The 14,690-nt window shown below is 33.9% G+C and overlaps 1 protein-coding gene across 15 annotated transcripts in view; it reads left to right on the forward strand.

The window, feature by feature from the left end:
* MBD5 (methyl-CpG binding domain protein 5) overlaps positions 1-14,690 on the forward strand; it is a 372,589-nt gene that overhangs the window by 185,836 nt on the left and 172,063 nt on the right. For 14 of the 15 annotated variants that reach the window (XM_074335952.1, XM_074335923.1, XM_074335956.1 and 11 more), the window contains one exon: positions 4,068-4,213. The gene's annotated coding sequence lies outside the window, so the exon portion shown is untranslated. Of the gene's footprint in view, positions 1-4,067; positions 4,256-14,690 lie in introns of all 15 variants that reach the window. The other variant, XM_074335930.1, reaches the window with a different exon arrangement.

A 14,690-nucleotide genomic window follows, 5' to 3' on the forward strand; every position in this document is an offset into this window, starting at 1 on the left:
TGGCTGAGGTTTGCCAACCCCAGCTAAAGATGGTTAAATCCATTGGTTGGAGAAATCCGCTTTAATAATACATTCCTAAGCTCCACTCCCAATTCTTTCACACCATCCCAAAATTCTTACTGATTTGCGCTTATGCCTGCTGACAAAAGATGTTCGATTTGGTACCAGCAGCTTCTTTGTGACCCCGATAATGTTGCTGCTTTGTCCCACTTCGCAAGTAACTCACAGAAGTAAGTAAAAAGAAATTTTAGCTGTGCCTGCTGTGAAATTCATTGTCTTTTGTTAGATGATGTAGTGTGATAGTGTGGAAATAAAACTGGGAAAAGGAACCAGACTGTACCTGGTTCTACCACTACTCAAAATAGCCAAGTTTCTCAAACCTCTGAATCTCCATTTTCTCTCCTGCTCATCTGGAAGAAGTATTAAGAAGTTATATTGTTATAATAGATATGAAATCACTGGTAAAGTAAAAAGTATAGCATAAACATTGCCATCGTGGTGATGGTTGCACTTTATTATTTACTCCTGCATATGACTTCTGGCAGGGCTCCCTATGTATGCTCCCCAGTATGGATTAGGTATGGATTAAAGACCCCACATAAACTTTCTCCAGGCATTTTGTCTCCATACTCCCATACTTTTAAACTACACTTATTTCCTCACTGTATAGATGTACCAAGTTCATTATTAATAGTAGTATGAAATTTTCAAATTCTAGTCCATGTATTTTTTATCACTATTCTATGAAGGTAGTGACTTTGTTTTGTCCCTGCTCTATTCCCAGTACCCAAAACAACGTCTGGAATGTATTTGGGTTTCATAAATAGTTATGAGTGAATCGGTGACACAAATAATCCCATGTGTTCACTTGCCTTTCATTATCAAAAGAATATAGAAAGCTCATTATAAATAATATTGTTTTAAATACGTAAAATACGTTAAGATTACAAAGGAAATGTACTTTATGCTGCTGTACTAAAATACAGTGCTATGCACAGATCCTTTAGGGTCCATGGACCCTGGTTTATAAAAAATGGAAGAATTTTTAATCAGTATCAGAGAACACAGAATCCATAATTATAAATTGTAAAACCACTTTAATAGGATAAAAAACAAATGCAAGCTTTATTTGGTGTTTTTTAAGAAATCCTTCCGTTGGACTTTGAAATTATATCATAAAAAACAGTGGATTTTTAAAAAGCCTATTTGGTTAAATTTCTTTTACTTGAGACAAGAAAAAACAGATTTGGGCAAGTTATTCAAAAAATGCGTTCGTCTGGGAATATACTGGAGTATTTCATGGAATTGACAGGTGGGAAGGAAAGGAACAAGACTAGCTCTGGGGATTTCAGCTTTCTCCAGAGTAGAGCCACTGATGCGGTTTCCCAGGCATGTGTCCAAATTTCAAAATACTGAAAAAGAAACCTGGTTGATCCAGCTTCGGCCACAGATGCATGCTGGGATTGGTCTGCCAAAGTCAGAGGGAGAATCACGTAGTAGAACTATCGGCCCTGTGGGCCACTGTTTGGTATCAGGGTGAGCTGGAAAGCCACTTCAAGAGAGTTGTTGTCTTAATAATCTGACTCCAGAAAACAGTACATTTATTTTATACTATTCGTTAATGTCTCAAGATGAAACATTTCACTCGAAGCTGTAAGACATCTTTGTCCATTGACACTTAGATAGACTACCTTTACAATTAACGAATTTTGATATGTGCCAGATCACCCACTGCCATATTAATAAATGGTTTAACAGCAAATTATCCAGCCAGTATAACACAGTGGCAACATAGCATAGGGTTTGAGTGTAGACCCTTGAGCCCGTCTTGCATGGCTTCAGATACCTGCCCTGCAAACTATTCCTTTGATTGAGAAAAATTATATTATAATAGCATAGAATTTACATATAATGTTAACAAAAAAGAAAACAAAAACAATTAATGTTTACAGAAGCCTTCACTTATCCATCTGACTATTTATCTGTTAGGCACTGAGCATACAGCAACAAAACAAAACCAAAAAAAATCTCTGGTCTTATGATCATGCATTATATAGGGGAGACAGGCAATAAAGAAATGAATTAATACGTAGTATATTCCACAGTCCCTTATCTGCAATTCCAAAATCAAATGCTCTGAAACTGAAAGTTTTTGCCACTCATAGAGTGGTAAAACCTGACCTAATCTTAACTCTTTTAGTAGTAAAACTGTGAGGCTGTGTATTCTTCTTAAATACCACTTAGAATGCAAATATGTTCTGGTTTTTTTTTAAGATTTTATTGGGGAAGGGGAACAGGACTTTATTGGGGAACAGTGTATACTTCCAGGACTTTTTTTTTTTCCAAGTCAAGTTGTTGTCCTGTCAATCTTAGTTGTGGAGGGCGCAGCCCAGCTCCAGGTCCAGTTGCCTGTTGCTAGTTGCAAGGAGCACAGCCCACCATCCCTTGCGGGAGTTGAACAGGCAACCTTGTGGTTGAGAGGACACGCTCCAACCAACTGAGCCACCCTGGAGCTCAGCGGCAGCTCAGCACAAGGTGCCATGTTCAATCTTAGTTGCAGGGGGCGCTGCCCACCATCCCTTACGGGATTTGAGGAATTGAACTGGCAACCTTGTGGTTGAGAGCCCACTGGCCCATGTGGGAATCGAACTGGCAGCCTTCGGAGTTAGGAGCATGGAGCTCTAACCACCTGAGCCACCGAGCTGGCCCGGAATGCAAATATGTTTTGCTGTAGAGGTATTAACATATTTTATTGCAGAGTGCTGTCCCAGGTATCTCATATTGGGGATGAGGGTGGATGCATGTTATATAATTACAGTATAGTTACCATATTATCTTTAAAAACTCAAATAATACTTAATTCCATAATAGATCTGGCTCTCACTGGGATTGTGTTGAGCTGTATAATGTCTAGAAATGATAAATACTGTGAATGGAATGAAGCAGATACGGGTACGAGGACCAGTAGGTAGAAGGGTGAGTGTTGTTGGGGAGTGGGGAAGTTGTTTAGCTGGAATAGTGAGAGAAGACCTCTCTGGGAGGTGACATTTCAGCAGATTCTGAAACACGCAATGGAGCTCTCAAGGGAAAAGAAAGCACTGCAGTTGGTGGGAACAGACACATGGCTATCTAGGGAAAAGTGTCCCAGGGTGACAGAAGACAAAGGTAGGAACCTAAACCAAAAGTGTGCTAAGCATAGCTGAGGAAGAAAAAGAAGGCTGCAGGGCTATAGAATACCGGTCAAGGGAAGAGTGATCGGATAGGCTGTCATAGGTAACCAGGGGCCCAGTCATCTAAGGCAACAGAAGATCATTGGCTATTACCTAAATGTTATGGGTGTCTTTGAAGGGTTTTAACCAAGGGTGTGTCTAAAATCCAATTTTCTTTTTTAAAAATATCACTCTTTTGCTCTGTGGATAATAGATTTTTGCAGTAGAAGGAATTGGGAAAAATAATGATCATGACTGGATGAAATTCCAAAACTTAATGATGACTGGTCATTTTTAATAAATACTATGACATATCTTAATCATACTTTAATAAAATAATCTCTCTTAGATATCCATTGAGCAAGTCTATGCTTTGAATTAGGAATCTGAATAATAAGCTATCATGTTTCTTGTTCTAGATTTTTCTCTAAGCATTATTGCTGAGAAATGAGCTTGGGCATGATAATGCTCTTCTCAATCCCCCTCCCTCTTCCAAAGATTCTTCTCTTCTACCTGCTAGGAGACAACTGGAGGAAAGAGCCCTGAACTTGCAGTGGTAAGAGCTGGTTTCTTGTGCTGGCTCTGCCACTAATTGGTTGTAACATCGGTTGAGCTCACTTCTCTGGATTTCAGCTTCCTATAGTGTAAAATAATGGGGATTGAGTTAGCTGGTTGATACAGCTCTGTCTTACCTGTAGTCATAAGTTTAGCAAGTACTGTGCATGAGACTAAAATTCTGTGATTCTTAATGAGATATAAAAATCTTAGAATGTCCTTAAATATGAGTCTAAAGAAAATATAGACTAACTGGCTATCTGTTCAAAATTGGTAAATTTGCCCTTATTTCCTTTTTAACAGGACCAAGGAAATAAATACCACAGCCAAGAGCACAGAATATTTCCTTCATCAATCCGCAGAATCCTGATACTTCTCTAATTCCATCAACTACAAAGGAATGACCACCTTGGCAGATGGCCACAGAGGATGTCAACACTTTTTTGGAGGCAAGCAATGAAATATTTGGGCCATGAGATTTCTGTTTCTAAGTATGTAGAAAGAAGTAGAATTATATTTTAATGAAAACGTAAAAAGTGTTCTTTAATATAGCAATTTATATAAGCATAGCTAAACTATTTCTCCCTTGCTTTTTTTATTTTTCCCCTGAGTATTGTTGCAAGTCAAAAATTACATTAAGCTAAACTGCTTTTGCCTTTACCTGGAGTATTACATGGTATAGAGACACATTATGTCCCTAAGTACAAAACAAAATTTTAAATAACAGAAATTAAGTACCGTGTTTGAAAACAGGGTTCTTTGTATCTATCTTGTACACACGTATTGTCTAGCTACAAATACTAAATAGGTTGGAAAGTTAGAATGATTTTCTATTTATTTTTAAATTGTCCACACCATTTATGATTTTTTTTTTCATTTTAATTCCTGCGTTTTTTTTGTCTTATTTTTAATAACTATCCTAAAGTGTTCCAAAATCTTGAGAAGTCATCCCTTTACATGCCTCACAGCTTTATATTTTGTGAGAATTCTACATCAAAAAATTGCATTGAATTTTTAGTAACTTCCACAGCTGCTCTTTGCCTGGAAAAAGTCAGTCAAGGATTATGGACCATAGTGCCATCTTCTAAATTGGAAATAATTACTTTACCCTTTAAAGGGAAAATTTGCCTGGAAAGAAATTCACTATATTTTAAAGAAAAAAATTTTAAATATAAGGAACCTGCCTTCTCTACCGTCATGCAAAATAAAGACATAAGTAGATGAATACAAAATGAAATAAAGTAAACTCATAAAAATTTAAGTTGAATTCACTAAAATTGAATCTCGCAAAGCACTTTATATAAACAAAGAAATTACAGATTTGCTCAGAATTTTTTATTTAATGTTAATCCAACTCATAGGCCTAAGGTTATCCAGCAAACAAGTCTGCTTTTTAAGTTGTACATAGCGGAACACTTTCGAAATAAAGGAGACCGTAAATGTTTTATAAAACCAGTGTAGAACTTCTGAGTTTTCTTTCAGTAACTAAAGTCAAAAGTAATTCTTGCTTTGCTTTTGGGGAAAATTTTATCTAATTACATTCAAATTATTCTGCAACACGTTGGACAGCAAATCCTGATCACGAAAGAAAAGAAAGAGCAGCTGTGTTGCCTTTGCCTCATAGTTACAAGAATGTTATTATTATGCAGTTACTGGGCTTTAAAGAACCCTAAGTGGTTATCCAATGGCTGCCTTCTGGTAGAGAGACACACCTAACCTTCCTAGACTGCTGAAAATGTATGCCTTCTGTTTGTAAGGAGCTTCATAAAAACAGATTCCCCTGCTTCCTGCAGCAAACCAATGTAGTATAACACATCTCAGGACTAGGAAGTTCTTTCTTACAACCCTCTGCACACATTTATTAAGTGACTGTTTCTAAAACTTTTTTTCTTAGCATTATACTTTAATCATGATTTAAATCTTAGTTTAATACAATTCACTGAAGTATTTTTTAAAAATAATTAAAACTGACCATTGATAAATTAGTGGAAATAGTTCCCATGAATAATGCTTCTCCATAAGCAACATATTGTCAAATTTTTTCTCTAATATTAACTTTTTTAACTCATTCATATATCATCTTATTTTGATCTTAAGTTAATCTTTAACCACAGCAACATATCTCATGTCAAATAGCTTTAATTTATATTTATTTCACATTAAGAACCAGCCCTTTGTTCTCTTTAAATTTCATTCTATTTATGATTGTGCCATTAAGAAGCCACAGATATTTATAATTCTAATCAAAAGCACTGACTATTTTTATTTCCCATATTTTAAGGTATGTTTTCAAATTACCATTGTAAAAACTTTGAGTAGTTAGAAAGGCAGTTAGAACATAGCATATGTGACTTATGGGTATGATATGCACAGAACAGATTAAGACTGATTAACCACAATTGTGCCAACCCACCACCTGTGTGACCTTGGGAAAATTTCTAATTCTCTTTGACCCCCAATTTTCATATCATCTTTAAAATTTGGATGCCAACAGTAATATAAGATGGGATAGATAATATAAGTAAAAAGCTTAGATATTTATGACTATCACATAACTCAATAAATAGGTGATGCAGTTATTCTACTTTTTGCAAAATGATTGAAAGCAGGTTTCTCCATAGTTAGCTCAACTCTTGCAGAATAAATAATGGATTTATCCATTATACTCATGCCAAATTTCTTTTATATTATTACATCTGTACGGGTATTAAATTTTGTTCTCATTCAAGTTTCTCAACAAGCAGTTTAAAGTTTATGCTTAATCATCTGAAAAGGCAATTTCTCCAGAAATCATTGTTAAAAAACATAGTTGTTAAAAAAAAAAAAAAGAAAGAAAGAAAGAAATGGTTGTTAACCTTTGAATTTCACGAAAACTATGTAAATTCCAAATTTTGCAAGTAATTTTACTTGGGTGTTCACGGACTCATTGCCTGTTGTAAAATTTTAATTTTATAACAACCGCTATTATTTGGAGAAATATTCCATGAGTAAAGCAGAAAGAGTTGAAGAATTTTCTTCTTGGGATTAAATATCTTATGTATACATTGATCAGATGTTTATTCAGTGTGAGAAACTGATTTGATATTTCCACTAGAAAAAAAAAAGGAAACAGGCAATTTGGTTCTTTGTATTAGTTTCGTAGGTGTGCTGTAACACATTATCACAAACTGGGTGATTTAAATTAATTAAATTGTATTCTCCCACATTTCTTGAAGCTAGAAGTCTGAAATTAAGTTGTCCTCATGTCTGTACTGTTTTGAAGCCTCTAGGGGAGAATCTGCTCCATACCTTTCTCTTAGCTGTGGTGCCGGCAAACCTACACATTCTGTGGTTTATGGACTCATCATTCAATCTCTGCCTCCCTCATCACGTGGTTTTCTCCCTGTGTGTCTGTGTTTCTTCTCTTCCTGTCAGACCCACCCTAATTCAGCATGACCTCATCTTCACTTGATTACGTCTGCAAAGACTCTATTTCCAAGTAAGGTCATATTCATAGGTGTCAAGGGTTAGGGATTTGAACATATATTTTGGGGGGTGAGGGGACACAATTCAACTGATAACACTGTCTATATCTATATAGATACTGATTTTAAAACCAATTATCTTCTCCTATAAAAGTGGTTGTTTCACTTGTGATAAGACATGATCTATGAGTAGATGTACAAGTTTTGCTTCTAATGATTGGGCAGTACTGTTTCTTGAACATAGTTTCTTGATAATACTTTTTCCCATCGACTCAATAGCTCTATTTTTTTTTAATTATAGAACAATAGCTATCATGTTGTTTGTTTACTTGAGATTAGAGTTCAACTATTAGGGTTACAGCTTTATGATTAAAAGCTTGTATCCATATTACATGTATCAACAAATGAGATGCCCTAAAGATAGTCGAGATGGTATAGCATTTGCATTTATAATTGTACTGAGAGTTATACTCTATAAATGAACTGAGACAGTTTTTCCTTTACAATGCTTGATTCAGAACAGGGCTACGTTTTTATTTTCCTGAGTAAGAAATTCACTTTAAATTAAAATTAAGAAAAATTGTTGACCTTTCAAAATAAACATAGCCACTATATATTTTTGACATTAATTCTACCACTTATTCTAGTAAAGCTTATTCCAGGGAAGTCATTCTAATATATAACTTGGTATGTGGTATATAGATCATCAGTACATTTTTATAATATCTTTTTTATGGTCGTCTCCCATATATTTGGACAATTGTCACAGGTTTTTCATGTAATAAAACTTACACAGTGTGTATGCTCTTATTTCAGCACTTCAATGAAAGTATTTTTCATGTATTTTCTTCTCTTTGAGCTTCTGAAAGGGAAGGAAGATCAAGTATTATAAAATACGATTGTGGGGTCCTTATGTTTTTCTCCATTCTTACATGAAACACATAAAATTTCCAAAACAGGATTTTCATGCAGGTAAAACCTGCTTCAAAATATTCCTTGCATATAATAGCCAGTCAATAAATGTTTCCATTCATTAATGAAGGAAATTGTAATTAGCCCCTCAGCTTGAAGACAGCATCCAGAAAGAGTGCTGTTAGAAGATAAGGTGATTCTGAAGCTAATTTATTTGTATACCTTTATGTTCAATATTTTCCTTAAATTTAGTATAAAACATAATCAGAAGTAGGAACTAGAGAGTTTGCAATACTGGAAAGTGGAGATATATTATTTATTTTCCAGAACTTTTCAGTAAACTGAAAGATTTAAGGCTTTGGTTTATATTTTTACCTCATTTTCCAAGTGAAGGTTGAAACTTTGGGGAAAAAACATAAAGTACATTGTTAAGTGAACAGCTGACTATGTATTTAGAGATTAAGTTTTCTAAACCATGGATCAAATGACTAGAGTAGTGAAGAGTGATTGCTCAACCTGACTATGCTCCCTGGGGAGATTTTTAAAATGCTTGATGTTTTGGCCCTCTTTCTGCTGGTTAATCTCAACTCTTCCAATTACTAGCTATGTAACTGAGCATTATTTAGTCCACAGAATTAGATTCTTTAGAAGTGGAGATGATCCCAGAGTAGTGGACTTTTGGATAAAAATCTGTCTCACAGAAATTGGAAATAAATATTTACTTAGAGACATGCTGATCTAATTAGGAAAACTGAATTGAAAAATAAGGGATTTGAGGAGGTAAAGATGCAAATTGAACAATGAATACTTTATGGTATCTCGTATGAAGAGCTTCAGTAACCATGAATTAAATACTCTATTACTGGTAAAAAATACCTGGGGAAAATGTTAAGAAATCGTACTTTTGCCTCAAACATCTATATTCCAAGGCCCAGGGTATGTCTGAAACTGGAATGGACTGATTTCTTGCGTGGTGAATTTAACATCAATAGAGTGTTCCCAGTGAGATTGAATAACCATTTCGTAGGAGCGTGACCGTGGTAGTTGTGGTGGTGATCAGGGGTAAGTGGGGAGGGCTTATGGAACTTTTATAGATTGGAAAACCTCTAAGGCCCTTTGCAATTCTAATATACTATGTTTGTAAATAATTGACAGTCCTTTCTTTGCATTTAGTTATTCATCTGTATATTTTGAAAACTTTTATGTACCAGACACCGTACTGGAAGATAAATGTATGGATATGCAGAAAAAATATATATACTAGGTTTGGCAATTGCTGCAATATAGTATCATGGAGGCAATTAAATGACATAGTTGTATTTCATTTATGCATGTATTGCTTGTTTCTCTTACCATATAGGAGCTAATATAAATGTATAAAATACGAATTCCAATATACCTTAAACGTTCAGAAGGAAATGGCATTAGAAAAGATGTCATCTTGATCCAGAATCTTTGAGGAGAAATTTCTTGAAAACACTGCATAATATTTAATATACTGTATCTCAAATTACCCTACTAAAGGGTAAAACTCAGATCTTGACATTAATTACGGTCATTGTTCCTTGCCTGCATGCTCTTTTATTGAGTACGTAACTGATGAAGTTGCTTTTGAGACTGCTACTGCTTATTAATAACCAGAATCTTGGAGAGAGAGGCCACTTTCCTGGAAGAAAAACTGCTGAGGATAGAGAAGCAGCATCCCTAAGAGAAAGACTGAGTGTAATGGGTCTTAGAGAATAGGACTCGATTGATTCCAGAGTCCCAGAGGGAGTGAGGGAAAGGAATTCCTACAGAAATCTCTCTAGTTCTGACTTTAAAGAAGCAAAATAAAAACAGCAATAATTATTTTTTTTCTGCTATATATTTCTAAAGCAATTTAAAGATAAGAAAAAAAGTTTACAAGTAATATAGAGCTACCTTTTTTTTTCTTAATTTCCCTTACTCTAGAGTTTTACTGCTTTTTGTTTTACTGGGTTTTAGTGAGTCACTCCCTTTTTTGAAATATTTTTCGCCTTAATAGAATTCAACATGTACTACTTACTGTCAGTGAGTGAGGGACCACAGAAATAAATATACAAAGGGTGCCAAAAAAATGTATACACATTTTAAGAAAGGAAAAACCAATTAAAATTGTAATACTTAATATATATCAATAACAAAAGATGAATACAAGTCATGTGTACACATTTTTTTTGTCGCCCCCGGTATATTGTGTTAAAACATCAGCATTTACTAGTGGGGTTCTTAGAAGTGTTTGTGTTAGATTTTGCTTTGGAAATAAAAAGCAATACATACTCATGGTTTTGAAAATAAGAAACATAATATAGAAAAGTATAAAATAAAAGTAGAATTTGAAACCATCCTGTTTCTACTTCCCACAGGTAACTAACTCTGTTAACTGTTTTTATGTGTCATTTCAGAAATCTTCTGTTCATATACGAGGGCATGTGCACACAAATATATGACACACACATACACACTTACACTTGAATATGGTTTTTTTTTTACATAAATGCAAGCAGATCCATTGTTCTTTGCTGGTGACCTTGCCACTGTTTGTCTCTTTATTATTGATTTCTAAGAGCTCTTCATATGCTAATAAAATGTGCCTTTTTTCATATGTTTCAAATGTTTTTCTGTAGTTTAATTTTCCCTTCAACATGATTTATGGTAGTTTCTTTTTCCTATACTGAAATGTTTTATTTTGATTTAGTCAAATTATCAGTCTTTTCTATTAATGGCTTCTGGAGTTTATGTCCAAAATGATAAAATATATAACACCGTTTTTTGCCCACCATTATGGCTTAATTTTTATTAAGGAACTTTATTTTATGATAGTAGTTTTAGGTTCACAGCAAAATTAAGAGGAAGGTACAGAGATTTCCCATAGTGCCCTGGCCTGAAACATCGATAGCCTCCCCCATTACCAATATCCCCACCACAGTGGTGCATTTGTTATGATTTATGAACCTACATTGACACATCGTCACCTGGAGTCTACAGTTTACATGGGGGTTCACTGTTGATATTTTACATTTTATGTGTTTGAAATGTATAATGACATGTATCCACTATCATAGTGTCATACATAGTAGTTTCACAGCCTTAAAAATTCTCTATATTCTGCCTATTCATCCTCCCCCTAAAATTTTTATAAAATATTTTTATGCTTAAAATTTAAACCACCTGGAATTTTGTTAGTGTCTTAGCAGCTTTTATTGAATAATCTTTTCTTAAAATGTCACCTTTATCATATATTAAAATCTTACGTATATTGAAATGTATTTCAGGACTCTCCATTATTCACATTTCTATTTGTCTATTCCTTCTGTAGAACTAACCTCTTTAATTACTGTATCTTTACAATGTTTTTAATATCTGGATGGACTGGTTCCCTCTTGCTCCTCTTTTTTCAAAACATTCCTAGTCAATGACATGCTTTTTACCTGATGAACTTTGGTATTATCTTTAAAGCTCTCAAAATAAAAAGTCTTATTGGTGTTTTAATTTGAATGTTATTAAAATAATAGGTTAATCCAAGCAGAGTAACAAGTCTTAGACTATTGATGATCTCTGTCCTGAAAGCAAATTACACATCTTGCAGAAATCAGGATTTGTTTATTCTGAGTTATTTATTTTTGTTGTGTTTTTAGTATTAAATGTGTTTGCTTCTAGTTTCTATTTTCTATGGTTTATATATAGGCGAATATTTGTTTTCTGTATACTAATTGTATAACTACATTTTTTTTCTTTTTTCACTTTTTCCATTAATTTTTTTGGGGTTTCTCAACTATACATGCATGTCATCATGGAAGTAAGGAGATAATTGCCCCTTCCTTTTCCCCCCAGGTTTATTGAGATATAACATTGTGTAAGTTTAAGGCATACAATGTGATGATTTAATATATGTATGTATTGCTAATGATTGCCACAATAACATTAATTAACACATTATCACCTCATATATTTACTGTGTGTGTGTGTGTGTTGAGAGCTTTTAAGATCTGCTTTCTAAGCAACTTCCAGGTATACAATACAATATTGTTAATTATAGTCACCATACTACACATTAGATTGTCCAAATCGTACTCATCTTAGCTTATAACTGGAAGTTTGTACCCTTTTATCGCCTTCACCCATTTTCCCCACCTCACCACCCCCATCTGCAGCAACCACCAATCTACTCTCTGTTTCTGTGAGTTCAGGATTTTTTTTTTTTAAGATTCCACTTATAAGTGAGTTTATACAGTGTTTGTATTTCTTTGTCTGACTTATTTCACTTAGCATAAAGCCCACAGTTTAATCCATGACTATGCTCCCTGGCAAGATTTCCTTCCTTCTTATGGCTGAATAATATTTATATAGGTAAAACATTTTCTTTATCCAAACATCCATTGATGGACATTTAGCCTGTTTTCATGTCTTGTCAATTATAAATAATGCTGCAATGAACATGGGAGTGCAGATGTCTCTTCGTGACTTTTTTCTTCACATATATGCCTGGAAGCAGAGTTGCTAGATTATATGGTAGTTCTATATTTAATATTTCGAAGAACCTCCATATTGTTTTACATAATGACTCTATCTATGAACTTTCCCACTGACAGTACAGAAGGGTTCTCTTTTCTCTACATCCTCTTGTTATCTCTTGTCTTTTTGGTAATAGTCATTCTAAGAGATGTGATGTGATAATCTCATTTTGATTTTGATGTGCACTTCCCTGATGAAGAGCGATGTTGAGCACCTTTTCATGTACCTGTTCACTATTTGTGTATCTTCTTTGGAAAAATGTCTATTCAATTCCTTTGCCCATTTTTAAAATCAGATTATTTGTTTGTTTGCTATTGAGTTTTATGAGTTCCTTATATGTTTTAGATATTAACCCCTTATCCGATATATGATTTGCATATATTTTCTCCCATTCCACAGGTCGCCTTTTCATTTTACTGATTTTTTTTTTTTTTGCAAAATAGAGGTTTGTTTAATATAGTCTTCTATTTTCCCTTTTGTTGACTTGTGCTTTTGATGTCCTATCCAAAAATATAATTGCCAAGACCAATATGAAGGAGCTTTGCCTATGTTTTATGGTTTTAGGTCCTACCGTTAATATTCAATCCAATTCAAGCTAATTTTTGTGAGTGGTATAAGATAAGGAACCAGTTTTGTTCTTAGTCGTTATTGGTCTGTTCATATTTTCTGTTTCTTCATGATTCAGTCTTGGTAGGTTGGATAGTTCTAGGAATGTATCCATTTGTCTAGGTTGTCCAATTTATTGGTTTATTATTGGTCGTAGTAGTCTCTTAGTATCCTTAATATTTCTGTGGTTTCTGTTGTAATGTCTCCATCTTTCGTTTGTAGTTTTTTTGAGTTTTCTCTCTTTTGCTTAGTCTAGCTAAAGGTTTATCCATTTTGTTTATCTTTTCAAAGTAGTAACTCTTAGTTTTGTTAATCTTTTCTATTGTTTTCCTATTGTCTATTTCATTCATTTCTGCTCTAATCTTTATTATTTCTAACTTTGGGCTTAATGAGTTCTTTTTCTAGTTGTTTCAGGTGTAATATTAGGTTATTTGAGATCATTCTATTTTCTTTATAAATATTTACAGCTATGAACCTTCCTATTATAACTGCATTTACTATATCCTGTAAGTTTTGGTATGTTGTTTTTCCTTTTTTTGTTTCAAGCTTTTTTTTAAATTTCTTCTTTGATGCATTGGTTGTTCAGGAGCACACACTTTAATTTTCATGTATTTGTATATTTTCCAGCTTTCCTCCTGTTATGATTTCTAATTTAATACCATTGTAGTCAGAAAACATACTGCGTATAATTTGTATCTTCTTGAATTTGTTGAGACTGGTTTTGTGGTCTAATATATGATCTGTCATAGAAAATATTCCATATGTTTTTGAGAAGAGTGTACACTCTGCTGCTATCAGTTGGAAAGTTCTGTATATGTCTCTAACCGTGTTTCCCCTAAAATAAGACCTACCTGGACAATTAGCTCTAATGCGTCTTTTGGAGCAAAAATTAATATAAGACCCAGTCTTATTTTACTATAATATAAGACTGGGTCTTATATAATATAGTATAATATAATATAACATAATATAATAATACCAGGTCTTATATTAATTTTTGCTCCAAAAGACGCATTAGAGCTGATTGTCTGGCTAGGTCTTATTTTCGGGGAAACACGGTAGGTCCATTTGCTCTATAGTTGTTGTTCAAATCCACTATTTCCTTATTGGGTCTCTGTCTGGGTTTGTCTATCCATCATTGGGAGTGGCGCCTGTTCCTTTCTAATATGTGTACTTCTGTTTCTTTCTCCTATCTAATTAGTATCCAGAACAATGTAATTGTTTTTAACCTTGTTTTTTTTGGCCCACAAATATTTTTACTACCATAGATATCACACATAACATTACAGCTCTCATAGCTCTGAATAAAGGAAAAATATGTATTTGGAAATGAAAAAATTATTTTAAAAGTGAAACAAAACTGAATGAGTAGTGAATTCCTAAAGTTATGTGAGTTATATGAACCCGTTCT

The sequence above is a fragment of the Rhinolophus sinicus genome, linkage group LG01 (assembly GCF_036562045.2).
Source record: "Rhinolophus sinicus isolate RSC01 linkage group LG01, ASM3656204v1, whole genome shotgun sequence".
NCBI lineage: Eukaryota > Metazoa > Chordata > Mammalia > Chiroptera > Rhinolophidae > Rhinolophus > Rhinolophus sinicus.